The sequence below is a fragment of the Erinaceus europaeus genome, chromosome 2 (genome assembly GCF_950295315.1).
Source record: "Erinaceus europaeus chromosome 2, mEriEur2.1, whole genome shotgun sequence".
In the NCBI taxonomy this organism is placed as follows: Eukaryota; Metazoa; Chordata; class Mammalia; order Eulipotyphla; family Erinaceidae; genus Erinaceus; species Erinaceus europaeus.
The window spans coordinates 170033695-170050064 of record NC_080163.1 but is presented as its reverse complement, the minus strand read 5'-3'; the positions used below and the strand labels follow the sequence as shown (position 1 = coordinate 170050064).

General features: G+C 48.3%; 1 non-coding gene across 1 annotated transcript; it reads left to right on the top strand.

Moving 5' to 3' along the window:
• Positions 1-14864: 14864 nt before the first annotated feature.
• LOC132537225 (U6 spliceosomal RNA) lies at positions 14865-14971 on the top strand. Its single transcript, XR_009548687.1, has one exon. It is a non-coding gene; the product is annotated as a U6 spliceosomal RNA (small nuclear RNA).
• The last annotated feature ends 1399 nt before the right edge of the window (positions 14972-16370 follow it).

The window sequence follows — 16370 nt, the reverse complement described above, 5'->3', positions numbered from 1 at the left end:
CCAAATGATACGCAAAGAACTTTCTTTTGCCACTGGGCTTGGTGGCTGCATCATGACTCCACAGCTCCTGGCTGCCACTATCTTCTTTTTTTGTTTTCTTTTTTCGTTTTCTTTGACAGAGGGGAAACAGAGGGGGGAGAAAGGGGCAGAGAAAGAGAGAGAAACCTGAAGTACTGCCTCACCACTCATGAAGCTCCCCTGCCACAAGTAGGTCTCAGGGACTTGATCCCAGGTCCTTTTGCACGGTAATGTGCACTCTACCAGGTACATCACTGCCTGGTCCCTCCTAGCTTGCTTTTGGTCCAATAGCATAAAGAAAAGTGAGGTTGTTATTTTTTCTTTAATTAGTAGAGTCACCCATTCCAGGAGGAGGAGATAATCCACAGGGAGCAATGCAAACCACTCTGTTTATGCAAGAGAGGGTTGCATCCTGTCTCAGCTCCCTTTTTGGTGGCCATAGAGACCTGTGTGTAAATAGGAAAACACATCTTTCTGGGTTGTATGTGCTGAATTCTTCTCTCATCTCTAGACCACTTTCTGTGTGAAGCAGGAACTTGGGATGTGAGTTCTATTCTTAGAAACACTCACACAGGTGTGTTCTGCCTCCTCTTGGTTGGTATCCAGGTATTCGAGAATGGCGGTATAAATTTTGCTAATGGATTCCACAGTGACCCAAAAGAGAGAAGGAGAAATGAGCTGTTAGACTGTTATCAAATGAACTTGTGTTTTGGCTAATCATTTCAACACTTTTCAATGCTTTTTCAACATACCAAGTTTTTGAAGATATGTGCAAGATGTAATGAGAGAAACAGTATGCAAATATATTTCTGGAGAATGAGACAGATCCCAGAAAACATGTCTACGGTGTTAGGTCTTTGAGACCAGAGATGAACATCCCATCCTCTAGGCCTGCCTGGAGTCCAGACCAGACCCTGGGCTGTAGCTCTGGCAGGTTCATTTGCTTTGAGAATCGGCCCATGGAGAAACCTGCCCTTATGTCAGGGCCGTTTAATACATGGTGCAGGGTGATGTTAGCTCCCATCACAGCATGAAGAGAAGGGGGACAGTAGGGATGGGCATTGACTGCTAGGACTCTGCATTCTGAGAACTTCAAGATTTCAAATACATGAAATAAGGACATACTCAGAAAGCTTGTTGTACCATTGCTCCATCTTCTCAACTGATCTGAAATCCAAGAGAAGGGGAGAAAAAAATTAAAAATGCACAAAATTCACATAAACATATTGTGAGTGCAGGCCAGTGTAAACACCATCATTGATTGTTATTGGTGTGACTGTGTGATACAAGAAGCCTGTCCTGGTCACTGGGTGGTGAGGGGCCCTGTTCTTTGAAGGTTTGCTGGGTTGGCAAGGAAATCTTCTAAATGGAGGATTAATTGGCATTAGGTCTAGATGGTGGTGCTGGTGGTTAACTGCACATGCTACCATGCACAAGGACCCGGGTTCAAGCCCTTGGTCACCACCTGAAAAGGGCTTAGCAGCTACATGTGTTTGCCTGAATCAGAGCCATTTTGGGACAGTGGAGAGCACACAGCTGTCCTTGTGGGGGTCAGAGCACGTGTGGCTAAGAGACCGCCCCAGATGGAGCTGTGCCCCCCCTGAGAGTCATAAAGAGACAGGCATGGCCTGGCTGCAGTCTTACTGAAAAGAGACCACGAAGCTGCAGTCAGCCCAGCCAAAGACCAGCGATGTGCGGGCTCTAGCAGCTTTCCTCATGTTGGGTTCCACCCACATGTCCATCAAGGGCACCAAGTACTTGATTCTGAAGTGACTCTTGTACCTGGAGAGGAAATAGAGCACAGCGCTGTTAGTTTGCATCCCTGCAATCTGGGAGCAGCTGGGTTTCTCCTGAGGAGATGGTGGGTGTGTTTCTTTATTTTTTATTGGGGGATTAATGTTTTACAGTTGACAGTAACTACAATAGTTTGTACATGCATAACATTTCTCAGTTTACCCTGAGAGTTTTCCACATAACAATACAACCCCCACTAGGTCCTCTGTCATCCTTTTCCAGGACCTGTACTCCCCCCTGCTCCTCCACCCCAGAGTCTTTGACTTTGGTGCATTACACCAACTCCCGAGGGGGCAGGTACATACTTTGTGTTGGAGATGAGCAGCACGTTGGAATATAAGATCAATTGCCTTTTCTGCCACCTCCGACCCTTCTGGAATTTTCCAGTGCCCATGAACTGGACATGGCCATAAGGCAACACTAGGATGTTCTCTTCCAGACTGCCCTCCTCCATAGAAGAGCTGCAACACAGCGGACCCACAGGGCAGCTTGTCACTGGCTGGTGGGACACAGGAGCTCATGCTGATGTCAGCCCTCACAGAGCATTACAGAGGAGTCTAGTTCCCCAGAAGGGCTCAGCAGCCCAATTCAGGAGTCTTGAGCTAGACACAGCTCCTGTGAGAGTTGTGGTCACTCAGGAATGGTGGTAATTGAGGGCAGCTTAAAGGACAAGGCCCAGGATCTGTCACTTCAGTGTCAGGGGACAAGAAAGTAGCAGAGTCTCAGGACCTGTTAGAAAGGAGACACTAAGAGGGAGTGAGCGGGAGCAAGGGTATTGGGGCCCTGGTGCTTGGTCCTGGGTGAGGACCTGAGTGGAGGTGAGAGTGTTCTGCAGACACCCTCAACAAACCACACTGTAGTTAATTAAAACTGACCCCCCCAATATAAGGATAAAAAAATGTAAGGGGACACTAAGAGGTCAAAGGAGAGAGGATGAGAAATGTTTCAAAGAACTAACTTAGGGACACATGGCCAAGGCCTGAAAGCAGCACTGTGTCTATAGAGTGTTGTGGAGCATAATCAACCCCAAGTATCATTTGCAATTTTTGCCTGAGTGACTCTGCCTCACTCCCTACCCATTCCTCTCCCCCTTTTCTTTTCTCTTTCCTTCTTGTCTCTTCTTTTTTATTCTCTCTCTCATAAAAATAATTCTAAACTATGTGTGATAGATCTATGTGTGACCTATAGGAGTCAGATTGCATAGATCCAAGAGTGTGAAGAAGTCATTCCATTGTGGTCTCAGGTTAACATACACACTTAGATAACAGGATTCTGGAAAACTGACTCTAATCTTCTTTAATCAGTCACCACTTTGGGTTGAGGGGGCCAAGATCCCCATGATCAGTTGAGAATAAACCAAACATTCAAATGTTTCTCAACTCAAGGAAGTACTAAGCTATTCCTTGGCTGTGCCCTGAGTAAGCCCACAGGACTCTGATCCTAACAAGTCAAGCCTGCTCTCTGGCATCAGCAGTTGGGAATCTCATGAACACAAGTACCTATTGATGAGACCAGGGCTGAACCTGAGGATCCTGTCAGTGGGAATCACACAGAGCACCTCCTGGGAACATCCTCCTCCTTTGCTGGTCACTCAGGGTATGTGAATAGACAGACTCTACCTTAAGCAGGGCAGCCAGCGCAGACACCCTGAAAGCCTCGAAGACTTTCTGGTAGACGCAGACATCCTCGACTCTTCACTCCTTGACACGAAAGAGAGAGCTGGGCACAGCACTGTGTGAACTGCTCATCTCAGTCTTCAAGACTGAAGATTCCGCTGTAGCCAGGGCCCGCTCCTGGGCTGTGATGTCAGTGGTCAAAGGTCAGCATCATAACTGACAGCTGACAGAGTGCCCCTCTAAAGCCAGTTGCACCTACAGCTTTGAGTCTTTTAATCTTTTCCGTTTGAGATGACTATAGACTTCCAGGCTTTTATTGGAAATAATAGAAATGCTACAAGCCTAGCCCCTATTTCATGCAGTGGTCATCTAATTATGTAATTCTAAACAGATTAAATATCACAGTAGTATATTCACATGGATGCTGTCACAGACACACTATTTCCAGGAGCATAAGTGTGTGTGTGTGTGTTTGTGTGTGTGTGTCTATGTGTACATACACAAAGGCAATGTTATCTTCATAAAACCATTTTTGAAAGAATGAATCCATTGGCAAATGAGTTGTGGACATTCTTTGATGTCCTTGAACTCTAGTGTAAAAGACACACATTCGAGGAACCATTGGAGGACTTGATGTAGCCTACAATAGATGCCTTAGCTTCTTGGTATGTTTTCTCTTTTAATAATTTATTTATCTTAATGAGAAATATAAGAGCACTGCTTAGCTCTGGCCTTTGGCAGTGGGATTGAACCTGGAATTGACCTGAGATCCTCACACATGAAAGTCTCTCACTTTCTTTTTTATTATTATTGTATTCATAGTTCACTGGTCAGCAACAGAAAAAGTAGAGTGAATGAGATGGAGGGAGAGAGGAGAGACTCCTGCAGCACTGCATCAACTGCTTGTGAAGCTCTTCCTTCTTTAGGGGGGACCCCTGTCTTGAACCCAGCAGCTTGTAACTAGTGCTCTGAGCCAGGTGCACCTCCCGCCTCTCCACGACTTCTTGTCTTAAACAGCTCTGTAGGATGCACTCCATCTGAACACAGACAAGAAACATCCAGATTAACATCAGTGAGAGAATCACTGGTCAGAAAAATCAGGGTGTTGAGCACCAGACAGTGTGTTTGTGTCTGTGTCTGCTTGTGTGGGAGAGGTGGGGAGAATCCTGTTCTGTCTTGCTGCATCATCTGAGTGCTTGACTAGGCTGAGTGGTTCCTCAAACTTTTCTTTCTTTCTTACATTCCCTTAACTATTTGAAGGAAAATATGACATTCTTACTATGATGTAATGCTCGAACAGTGCTTTTCCTCACTCAATCCAGAAAAAGGAGACAGATGTTTGTCTTTGCCATAAGGGATGATTAAAACATTAAGGAGGGAATGGATCACATATACTAGATTTACCTCATGTGTCTGGCACACGGGTAAAGCACAGACAGGTGGCCATGTTGTCATTCACTTCCCTTGTCTGTCAGAAACTCATTGGAACTTCTCTAAAAAGATTCACGCAGATTTGATTTAGCTGCAGTTTTGGGATTTAGCCACTTGAGGGCACTCATCCCCTAAAAAGGGCAGCAAAGTTATTCTTCTAGCGTTTGCCCTTCTTCCATAGCCAGTCAACAGTGTCAGGTTGAGCCTTTTGTAAAGTTTGGAGACCTCCTTTGAATCTGGAGAGGTGGCAGTCGTTGACTATATGGGTCATTGTCTGTAGCCGCAGGGCCATTTCGGGTCGTCTCTGGCTCCCCAGCGATGGAACATAGCAGCACACCGGCCATGGCCTGTTCGATAGCGATTGAGGAGGGCCCAATCATAACGTGCTAGGTCAAAGCCGGGTTGACGCTTGCATGGGTCTGTGATGAGGTGTTTGTTCTTTTGGGACCCAGCTGGAGAGCCGGGGGTCCGGCCTTCCCTTTCCTCCCTGCCTAGAGAGGGTCCTCAGGTCCTGGGCCTCGCCCAGAGTGTCCGTGCTGGTGGCTTGGCTCTGAGCCCCCGGAGGGTGAGGACTCGCCTGCACAGCTGTAAGCTGACCAGTGCACCCCCCGCCACCCCAACCCCCCACACCTCTGCACCCCGGGCAGGAGGGGACCCCGGAACCCACCGGCCTGCGGAGGCTTCGGGTGCAGCCAGGCACAGAGAACTTTCTGCGCGCCCGCCCACCCGAAATGTGCGTCCATCCATTCGGTCTGGCCCACGATGAGGTCCTGGGGGGGCGGCTGTTTGGAATAGTGAACCCCGAGTTTGGCCTGGGGCAACATGACGAGCCGGGCAACCAGACTAGGGTGAAGGCTGGGGCGCGGGATGCGGGACCAGCTTGGGGGGAGGGGGGTCCGCTCGCACTTCTAGAACTGGAATGTTTTCTCTGTGTTTCTCTCTGTTTCTCTGTCTCTGTCTCTGTTTCTCTCTCTCTCGGAAGAGACATGCATTTCAGAGCAGTGACCCAGGTCGGCTGGCTGGAACCCCTGCGTAGCCGGGCGCCCAGGCTGTGGATCTGGCCTGGTCTGAGGGTCTGGCACTTTGCAACCTGCTGGTTGCCACTCTGAGCCCCCCATCCCATCCCCAGCCTCACCCCTTCCCCTCAGCCTGGGCCTGGCTGGGCTCCGTGCCCGGTGTGGGGTGGGTAGGGGGCTCCTGTGGTTCTTGTGTGTGCAGGGACAGTGCTGGGAGGGGGGGACTGTTGTCTGCCTGCACACACAATAGGTGGCCAGGGCTGTGGAGGGTGGGAGCTGCACTAGGAGCTGAGCCTGCACTAGGATCCAGGAAGAGCCAGGCAGGAGCTGACCAGGAGCCAACCAGGAGCTGAGCTAGGAGCAACCCCGGGCCTACAGAGGTCACTCTTCCTGCACAGAGCGGCCAGGCCCGCCCAGCCTTTCCCCCCATCCCCTGACACTTTAACACCAGGCCTCTCTTGGGTGGGGTGGGGGCTGTGTGTGTGGATTTGGTTCCCCCCTCCAAGTCCCCCTCACCTGTTCAGCTCTGTGTTTCCCTCCTCTGCAGCTTGGAGCTGGCAGTGGAAGTGGGCACAGGCTTCTTGGAGAAAGCAGACTGGTCTTGACTTCCAGTGAGGGGCAGATCCAGATGCCTTCTCCAGGGGAATTGTGCAGGTGTGTGGGGGACGGCTGCTGGTCTCTGCATCCCCTCCCTCTCTCTTGTGAGGAACAGGCTAGGTTTCTGAGCCTCTGCCTGGCTTGGAAAACCCCCTCCTGGAGGCCTGCATAGTGCAGAGGCTTGGTGGTTGTACTCCATACTGGGTCTTTGTGGAGGTTTTGCTCAGGCCTCCCTGGCGGGGAATTGCTTTTTTACATTCTCCTGAATGTGGCAGAGCAAATGGCCCAGAGGATCAGGCTCGCATGCTGGGGGTTCCGGGTTCGATTCCCCAGGTCCTGCATGTGTGGATGTGATGCTCTGATTTCTTCTCTCTCTGGTGCAACTGTCCTATGCAATCAAGACATCTTGAAAAATAGACATGACTGGGTTCACCTGATGGTGGAAATCTTGGTCAATTTCTCCATGAGGGGAAAAAAAAAAAGAAGAAAGCTTACCCAATAGAATCTGGGTTGCTCCCCAGCCTCAGATCAGGCAGCTATCTCCCTGAGAAAAAGGCTGTGAAATCTTTTCTTTATTCTTTTCTTTTCTCTACTCTTCTGTTTTCTTTCTTTTCCTTTCTAATTTGAAGATAGAGAGAAACTTCAGGAAGGCTTCTGAGGTGGGAGGGGGGGCCAGTTGACTGGTTTACTCAGTTACTTTCTGGGGAAAAGTTTCTGCAGCCAAGAGAGATGGCAGGAAGGCCCTGGGCTTCCAGAACACCCTTCCAGGAACCTAGGACACTGGGTCTGTGGGGGATTCAGCTATCTCTCTGGTTTTCTGCAGGCTGAGTTCTTTGGGCAGGTGGAGGGAGGACAGAGGAGTCTGGGTCCTTTGTCAGATTCCACCCTGTACAACCACCATCTTTCACTCACCCTGCTCGCCACTCTGTAGTTTCTGCTGTAGGAAGGGGGAAGCCCCACTCTCTCACTACCTGGACAGATGGTTTTCATCAGCTATCTGGTGTGTCTGTTTGTCTGTTGAGAGGGGTATGGTTGACTTGTAACCATTTCGATAGTGTAGCTATTTTATCATTTTTTTTTCTTTTTAACAGAACAGCACAAAAACCTAGCTTCCATTTTTAATTAGCATTTCAGCCTGAGCAGTTTTTTTCCAATCATGTTTTTTGCCAAAATAAAATGGTTGGCCCATCCCCCTCAAAAAATATATTTTATCTTGGAGGAATTGGGCAGTAGTGCAGTGGGTTAAGTGCACATGGCGCAAAGTGCAAGGACTGGTATTAGTATCCCAGTTTGAGCCCTTGGCTCCCCACCTTCAGGGGAGTTGCTTCATAAGCGGTGGTGCAGGTCTACAGGTGTCTTTCTCTCCCCATTTTTGTCTTCCCCATCTCTCTCCATTTCTCTCTGTCCTATCCAACAAGTACAACAGTAAAGCAAGGGCAACAAAAGGGAATAAGTAAATATTAAAAAATATTATCTGATTTATTTATTGGATAGAGACAGCCAGGAATTGAGAGGGAAGGAAGAGATGGAGAGAGACATCTGAAGATCTGTTTTACCAATCATGAAGCTTGCCCCCTTGCAGGTGGGGTGTGGGGTTATGAGCCTAGGTCCTTGTGCCTGGGAACCTGTGCATTTACCCAGGTGCACCACCACCTGCCCCCAGAATTACTATTTAGTTAGAGCTGCAGATTCATAGTGAAAGAGACCTCAGCAGCCAGAACTTCTCCAATATGGTGGGGACCTGGCCAAACCTGGATCAAACACATGACAAAGCAGCACACTGCCCACCTGAGCTATTTTACCACGTTGGATGTCAGCATGCTTGCTCCTGGTTGCAGGAGTGAGCCTGATATATCAGACCTAAGCATTTGCTACTGGGTGTGTCTTAGTGCATCGACCTCTTTGTACAGCTGTTCGACCTTAAAGTGGCCTTGGAATTTGCTTTATGTTTTTTCCACATCATGTTGCTATCAATATATTTCTTGTTCACAATCTTCTTCTTCTTCTAGCGTTTGCCCTTCTTCTGTAGCCAGTCAACAGCATCAGGTTGAGCCTGATGTAAAGTTTCGAGACCCCCTTTGAGTCTGGAGAGGTGGCAGTGGTTAACTAGGTGGGTCATAGTCTGTCTGTAGCCGCAGGGGCATTTTGGGTCATCTCTGGCTCCCCAGCGATGGAACATAGCGGCACACCGGCCATGGCCTGTTCGATAGCAATTGAGGAGGGCCCAATCATAACATGCTAGGTCAAAGCCGGGTTGACACTTGCAGGGGTCTGTGATGAGGTGTTTGTTCTTTACCTCAGCTGACTGCCAACTCTGTTTCCAAGAGTCTGGAACAGAAAAGTTCAGTGTAGGCGTAGGAGACCAGATTGGATGACAAGAAGTCAAGCGTTGAACAGGGTGGGCGAAGATATCTGCATATATTGGCAGGTCTGGTCGAGCATAGACTGGGAAATGGACTTAGATGATGCCGCATCCCGACGAATATCTGGCGGGGCGATGTTGCTAAGAACTGGCAGCCATGGAACCGGGTTGGAACGGATGGTTCCAGAAATTATCCTCATGGAGGAATATAATTTGGAATCGACCAAGTGGACATGGGGGCTATGGAACCATACTGGGGCACAGTATTCTGCAGTGGAATAGCATAATGCCAGAGATGATGATAGTAGTGTGGAAGCGCTTGTGCCCCATGAGGAGCTGGCCAGTCTTGCAAGGATGTTATTCCTCGCACCCACCTTTGCTGCAGTTTTTATGAGATGTTCGTGAAATGACAGGGTGCGATCTAGAGTAATGCCAAGATAGACTGTCTGGGCTTCGTGCCGGATTCTCGTATCATCAAGCTGCACATTAAGCTCACGCGAGGCCGAGGCATGGGGTAGATGGAAAACAGATGATACCGTTTTTGCAGTGCTAGGGATTAGTCGTCATTTTTTACAGTAATCAGATATATCAGAGACATGTCTTTCGTGAGTGTTTCCTTGAGGATGTCAAAGTTGGATGCCTGAGTTGCACAGCAGATGTCATCGGCGTAGATGAACTTCCTTGAAGAAGTTTCTGGGAGGTCATTGATGTAAATATTAAATAGTGTAGGAGTCAGAGCAGAGCCCTGGGGGAGGCCACTTGAGACAAGTCTCCATCTGCTAGACTTGTCACCCAGATGCACCCGGAATCTTCTGTTTTGGAGAAGAAACGATATAGTGTTGGCCACCCATGGAGGCAGGCATCTTGAGATCTTGACTAGGAGACCACGGTGATGGACACAATAAATGTCTTTCAATACATTGCTTGTTTTTATATATATTGAACACTTTTTTCCCTTTTGTGGAGGAAAGGTACTTCCTTTTGGTGCATAAGCCCATCAGTATTGTTTTAATGTTACACTTTGTGGGATTAATACAGAAGGGATATAGATTTGTTGTCTTTAATCATTTCATGATGTATTGCATGTGATTTTACTGGATTGGAATTGTATGATGTTTAAATTGTTAGGGCTTCATTTTGTCATGGTTACAGGATAAGAGCTGAAGAGGTAGATTTAGTGGTTTACTTAGAGGCATGTGGATTCCTTCTAGATGCTGTTGGCATGAGGTGTAATGGTTATTATTAGAACGTGCATATGATCTGTGCTATAGTTGTGATTTATATTTTTATCCTGCTTATGAATAGGTGGCAGTGGCTTTGAAAGTGGATGTGTGTGCTGTAGCAGTGGGTAGGAGCCAAATACCAAGCACTTGAAAAATTATGAGCTTCTTCAATGAGTTACATTCATAAGCTCCTAAGAAATCACCTAAATGAAGCTACAATGCCAAATGGGAGGAGCTTGCTGGGGTTTGGGTAGCCAATTATGAAGCATTACCAGGCAAAGCACAATAAAAATGGTTTGTAGCTTATACTCCTTATGCTGTGAGCCATATCTTGGAGTATGACCTGTTGCTACCTTCACACATCATAGGAAACTACACTGACAGGCATTTTATTGCAGCAAGGTTTATCTTTCACATGGATTTCTTGTTTGATACTTTCTTATTTTAGTGTGTATGTGACACATACATATAGGGGGGAGAGACAACAGAGCACACACATACATATATGGGGAGAGAGAGTGAGGATACTAGAAAAGTTACAAGAGAGAGAGAGAGAGAGACAGATAAAAGGCAGAGCACATACAGAAGAGCAGGGGGATTTTCTTATTTTGTAAGGTGTGTTTATTTACTAAGTGACTATGGGCAGGAGAGAGCCAGAGCATCATTCAAGCACATTCCACGTGAATACGATTCCAAGGATTGAATTACAGAACTTGTGCTTTCATTTCTAATACCTACATTGCCTGTGCTAGCTTGTGTCATTTAAATAATTCATCAGGGTAACCACACTGGCCCTGTGCCTACATGATTCTAAATGCCCCTTCTGGATTGTCTTTATTTTACAGAGGTGTGTGACAGTGAAGTGGGAAGGAGGGCGGTAAGAGAGTAACAAGACAATATCAACTGCTCCTGAAATCTTGAGGCTTCTTGTCACAGAGGCTGCTGTGTGTCCATGTGTGAGGGGGATGCGTGGTTCTGTGCTGTAACCTCACACATTGTATGATTTGTACTTTACACTCTGAGCCATCTTCTGACCCTCGGCTTGAAACCAAAATGTTATGCATGGTATTCTGTGTGCATGGGGAGGAACTTGGGCCTCATATATGTCTGTTCACTGCTCGTAGACACATTGAAATATCTGCATATAAGTGAGAGGGGTTTGTGGAGTGGGGAAAGAGTATGAGTGTGTTTGTGCAAGAAAGAGAGAGAACTAGAGAATCAGTCTGGCACATGTGACAGGGTGCATCATACTTGGCACATTATGGATTTCAGCTGAATATTCTAGCCATTGTAGCTCTCCTTGGGTCATTGGTCATTTTTCTTGTTTCCAGATGCAAAGACACTGAGAGGGAGGGAGCTTTGCTGTGAAGCTTTCACTGGGACCTAGCATCTCCCATATGTTGCCAGACCTGGAAGCTTGGTGTTGTGCATGACCATGTAGATACTTTCCTGGATGATTTCTTTCTCTAGGCTTTCTTCTCAGTCCTATAGGAGCTACATCTAACTTATGATTTGGAGATACTACTATTTTTGATATTTTTTTTCTTAAGGAGCATTTTCTCCAGTTTTTTTACTATCAAATTTTTAATATTTATTTATTCTCTTTGTTGCCCTTGTTGCTTTATTATTGTAGTTACTGTTGTTATTGATGTTGTTGTCATTGGATAGAACAGAGAAATGGAGAGAGGAGGGGAAGACAGAGGAGGAGAGAAAGACACCTGCAGACTGGAACCAGGATTCTTACACAGGTCCTTGCACTTTGCACCATGTGCGCTTAACCTGCTGCGCTACCTCTCGACTCCCTTTAAATTATTTTAAGGAGTTTATATTTACAATTAAAATTTGATTTGATAGAACAAGGAAATTCATACAAGGAGCGGAGATAATGGAGAGAAAGAGAGAGAAAGGCATGTGCAGCTCTGCTTGCTTGTCAATAGACACAACTTTGTCATGCACTTTTAGTCATTTTATCCTACAGCTATACCATGTCCATTAAAATACAGGAAAGTCATGACAGCATTGTTTTAATTTAAAAAATGTTATCTTGGGGGACTCCTTGGCGGGGATGCAGGCTGGGAGCAGAAGCCGCACAGCACCAGAGCTGTCACCCAAAGGCCACACCTGCTGTCTCTGCTGAGGCCAACCTGACCTCGGAAACCTGCACCCAGGACATGGGATCCCTCACCAGAGCACCGGTTCACCGTGCACCAAGACCTCTTGCGCCCCTGGATCTATAGTTCCTGCGCCCACCCAGAGCACCCTGGAGCCTTCATCTGCACACTGGAGCCGCCTGGAGTTGGCCATCCCAGCTGCCTCCAGCGCAGCCATGGAGCCTGGCGGCCCGGCCCCTGAGGCCATGACGACCCCACGCAGTGTTGCTTCACACCCAGAGGCCCCAGCGTTGGGGCCCCGACCCCCACGCTGACCCCAGGCCATGGCCATGCGGAGAGCCCCAGCTTAGAAGTACTGCTGGGAATTCGCGATGGTGCTGTGCCGCACAGCTGTGACCAGGTCCATTGTGCAGGAGCCCATCTACTGGGATTCCTCCTTTCTTCTTTTAGCGTTTGCCCTTCTTCCATAGCCAGTCAACAGCATCAGGTTGAGCCTGATGTAAAGTTTCGAGACCTCCTTTGAATCTGGAGAGGTGGCAGTCATTGACTATGTGGGTCATAGTCTGTCTGTAGCCGCAGGGGCAGTTCGGGTCATCTCTGGCTCCCCAGCGATGGAACATAGAGGTGCACTGGCCATGGCCTGTTCGATAGCAATTGAGGAGGGCCCAATCATAACGTGCTAGGTCAAAGCCGGGTTGACGCTTGCAGGGGTCTGTGATGAGGTGTTTGTTCTTTACCTCAGCTGACTGCCAACTCTGTTTCCAAGAGACTGGAACAGAGAAGTTCAGTGTAGGCATAGGGGACCAGATTGGGTGAGGAGACGTCAAGCGTTCCTCCAATTCCAAGTAAGTGTACCCCGGGTCCCCGAGCCCTCGGCAGCTAGGGTGTCGCGCCTGCCCAGGAAGGTGCTGGGTGGGTGGAGGGGCGAAGTTGGGGTGGAGCGCAGAGGGGCCGCGCGCCTTCGAACCCAGCACCCTAGCCAAGAGAGATGGTGGCTGGGCTTGCCCAGACCCAGTGCCTTGGGCCAGGCGCACCCTGGAGAGGGTGCTACGCGCCCTCTCACCCCCACCCCCAGGACCCAGTGGCCTTGGCAGGGCGCCCTTGGTGGGACGCTCCCTGGGATTGCGGCCCTGCGCACCCCAAGCAGTGGCGCACCCTGGAGAGTTGTGCATGAGCCCCAGACCCCACACCCCCGGCAGGGACACTCTGGAAGGGTGGCTGCGCGCCCCCAGATCTCGCTGCTTTCAGCTTCAGCGAGGGCGAGCGCGAGCTCAGGGACCCCATTGGAGAGTCTGGGCATTCCTTCCCTTTCCTCCCTGCTGGGTGAGGGTTCCTAGGGTGCCAGGGCCTCGCCCAGCGTGTCCCTGTAGGTGGCTTCGAGCACCCCGAGGGTGAGGATTACGCCCACCCCAAACCCCCACACCTCTGCACCCCAGGCAGGAGGGGACCCTGGAACCCACCGGCCTGAGGGGGCTTCGTGAGTGGCCAGGCCAGGAGAACTTTCAGCTAGCCTGCTCACTGAAAAAGTGCACCCACTGTCCTTCCTCTAGGTGTGGCCCATGAAGAGGTCTTCAGGGGGCGGCTGTTTGGAATGGTGAACATTTGCCCTGGGACAACATGGGGAGCCAGGCTCCTAGACTAGGGTGAAGGCTGGGGCTGGGGGTGCGGTTCCAAGTTGGGGGTCCCCTCACACTTCTAGAACGGAGTGTTTTCACTGTGTCTGTCTCTGTCTCTCTGTCTTTCTCTCTCTCTCTCTCTCTCTCTCTCGGCTGGCTCCAACCTGTGCAGAGCCCCGCGCCCGGGCTGTGGATCTGGTCTGGGCTGAGGGTTGGCACTTTGCAATGTGCTGGTCTGGGGAGGTCACTCCAAGTTCCCCCTCACCCCCACTGCTTCCTGGCTGCCTGGGCCTGGTTGGGCTCCATGCGCTGTGGGGTGTGGTTGGGGGCTCCTGGGGCTCTGTTTCTGCAGGGACAGTTCTGGGGAGTCCTGTGCTGTTGGCCTTCCAGCACAAGGGGGCTGTCTGGGCGCTGGCTGGTGAGAGCTGCTCTAGGAGCCAAGGAGAGCAAGACAGGGGCCTATCTTGGAGCTGAGTAGGAACCAGGCAGGAACCACGGTTTTAAAAAAAAGGAAATTTAAAAAAGGAAAAAAATGTTATTTATTAATACAAAAAAGAGAAGCAGAGCATGACTATGCCACATACAATGCTGGGGATCAAATTCAGGACTTAATGCTTATAGATCCATTGCCGTAGCCATTCTGCAATTCTAGAGTATAAATAGGTTATTTTATTTTGTTGTTGTTGTTGTCACTAAGGTCTCACTGTCTCCGTCTCTTTTTTTTCTTTTCTTTTCCATTCTTTTCTTATTTTTATTTTCCCTTTTTGTTGCCCTTGTTGCTTAACATTGTTGTGCTTATTAATGTCCTTATTGTTGGATAACAGAGAGAAATGGAGAGAAGAAGGGAAGACAGAGAGGGGGAGAGAAAGACAGACACCTGCAGACCTGCTTCACCACCTGTGAGGTGGGAGCCAGGGGCTCAACCCGGATCTTCCCCATACAGGTGGGGAACCAGGGGCTCAAACCTGGATCTTTCAGCTGGTCTTTGCGCTTTGCGACATGTGCACTTAACCTGCTGTGCCATCACCCGACTCCAACTGTCTCCCTCTCTTAACACTTTTTAAATAAGATTATAACACAGTCCTAGCTTCGGTAGCACATATACTAAAATTGGCATGATACAGAGAAGATTAGCATCGCCCCTGCTCAAGGATTACACACAAATTCATGAAGCCTACCATATTTTTTAAAAGATTATAAAACATATGTACACACATATAAATAATTATAATATTTTAAAGAGCCAGTTAATGCAAGCTGGGAGGTGGTTCAGTGGCAAGAGGTCTGGATTTGCATGTGTGGGATCCTAGGTCTGTCTGAACTCTGGTTCTACATATGCTGGAGCTCTTTTAAAAGATTTATTAATCAGTAAGGGAGGAGAAAGAGAGAGAGGGAGGGAGAGAGAGAGAGAGAGAGAGAGAGGAAACACTATAGCATCAGTCTGGAACATGTGATGCTGGAGGTAGAACTCAGGACCTCATGCTTGAATCCAAAACTCCAACCACTGTGCCAGCCTCCAGGTATGCAGATTGGCTATAAACTCATGGTAATATTGTTCTTTTAACTGTACATCTTTTAAGTAATACAAAGACTTTTTAAAATTTTTTTTCAAATATTGTGCCTGGGGATCAATCCCACCCAGAACCTTGCACCTGCATGGAACAGCTGAGAAGCCTCCCCTGCCAATCTCCATTCTATATCCTTTAAGAGAGGGAGACATGCAAAGCACTGCTCCTCTATGCATGGAGTCCCTCCCATTGCCTGCCTGTGGTGTTCAATTGCGGTGTCCAGGATCAGACCCCAGCCACATGCTATATAAAGCACGTGCTTTACCCCCTGAGCCACCTTCTGATCCTGAGTTTGGTGCAAATCGCAAGGACTGGTGTAAGGATCCTGGGTTGAGCCCCTTGTTCCCCACCTGCAGGTTTTCTCTTCATAAGTGGTGAAGTAGCTCTGCAGATGTCTTATTTTTCTCTCCCCCTCTCTATCTTCCCCTCCTCTCTCAATTTCTCTCTTTCCTATCCCATAACAGTGACATCAATAACAATAATAATAATAACCACAACAATGATAAAACAACGAGGGCAACAAAAGGGAAAGGAAAAAGAAAACAATTTTTTTTAATGAGAAGGATTGAGGGAAGAACCAGAGCATCACTGTGACCTATGGAATGCCAGAGATTAAACTGAGAACTTCATGCTTTAGAGTCCAATGTCTTATTCACTGTACCACCTCTCAGGACACTGCAGATAAGATTTATTTAGTAGAATCACTTAACAACTCTTTGAAGAGTCACTTTGCACATACCTTATTGTGGGAGTCCCTGGGCTTGATTCCTGGCACCACTGAACAGTAACACAGAAATAGCAAGTGAAGTTTCATGGATGGTAGAGCTGTGCTTAGGTCACTATCTCAAAATCATAAGCATTGAACTGAGAGGTAGTTTAGTGGTAAATTGCATACTGCACATGCATGAGGCCCCAAGTTTGATCCCCAGCATACAGAAGTTCTGAGTGGTGCTCTATCCATAAAAATAAATAAACGAAGGGGTCCAGAACTTGCTCCCCCAGTAGAGTGCACATCACA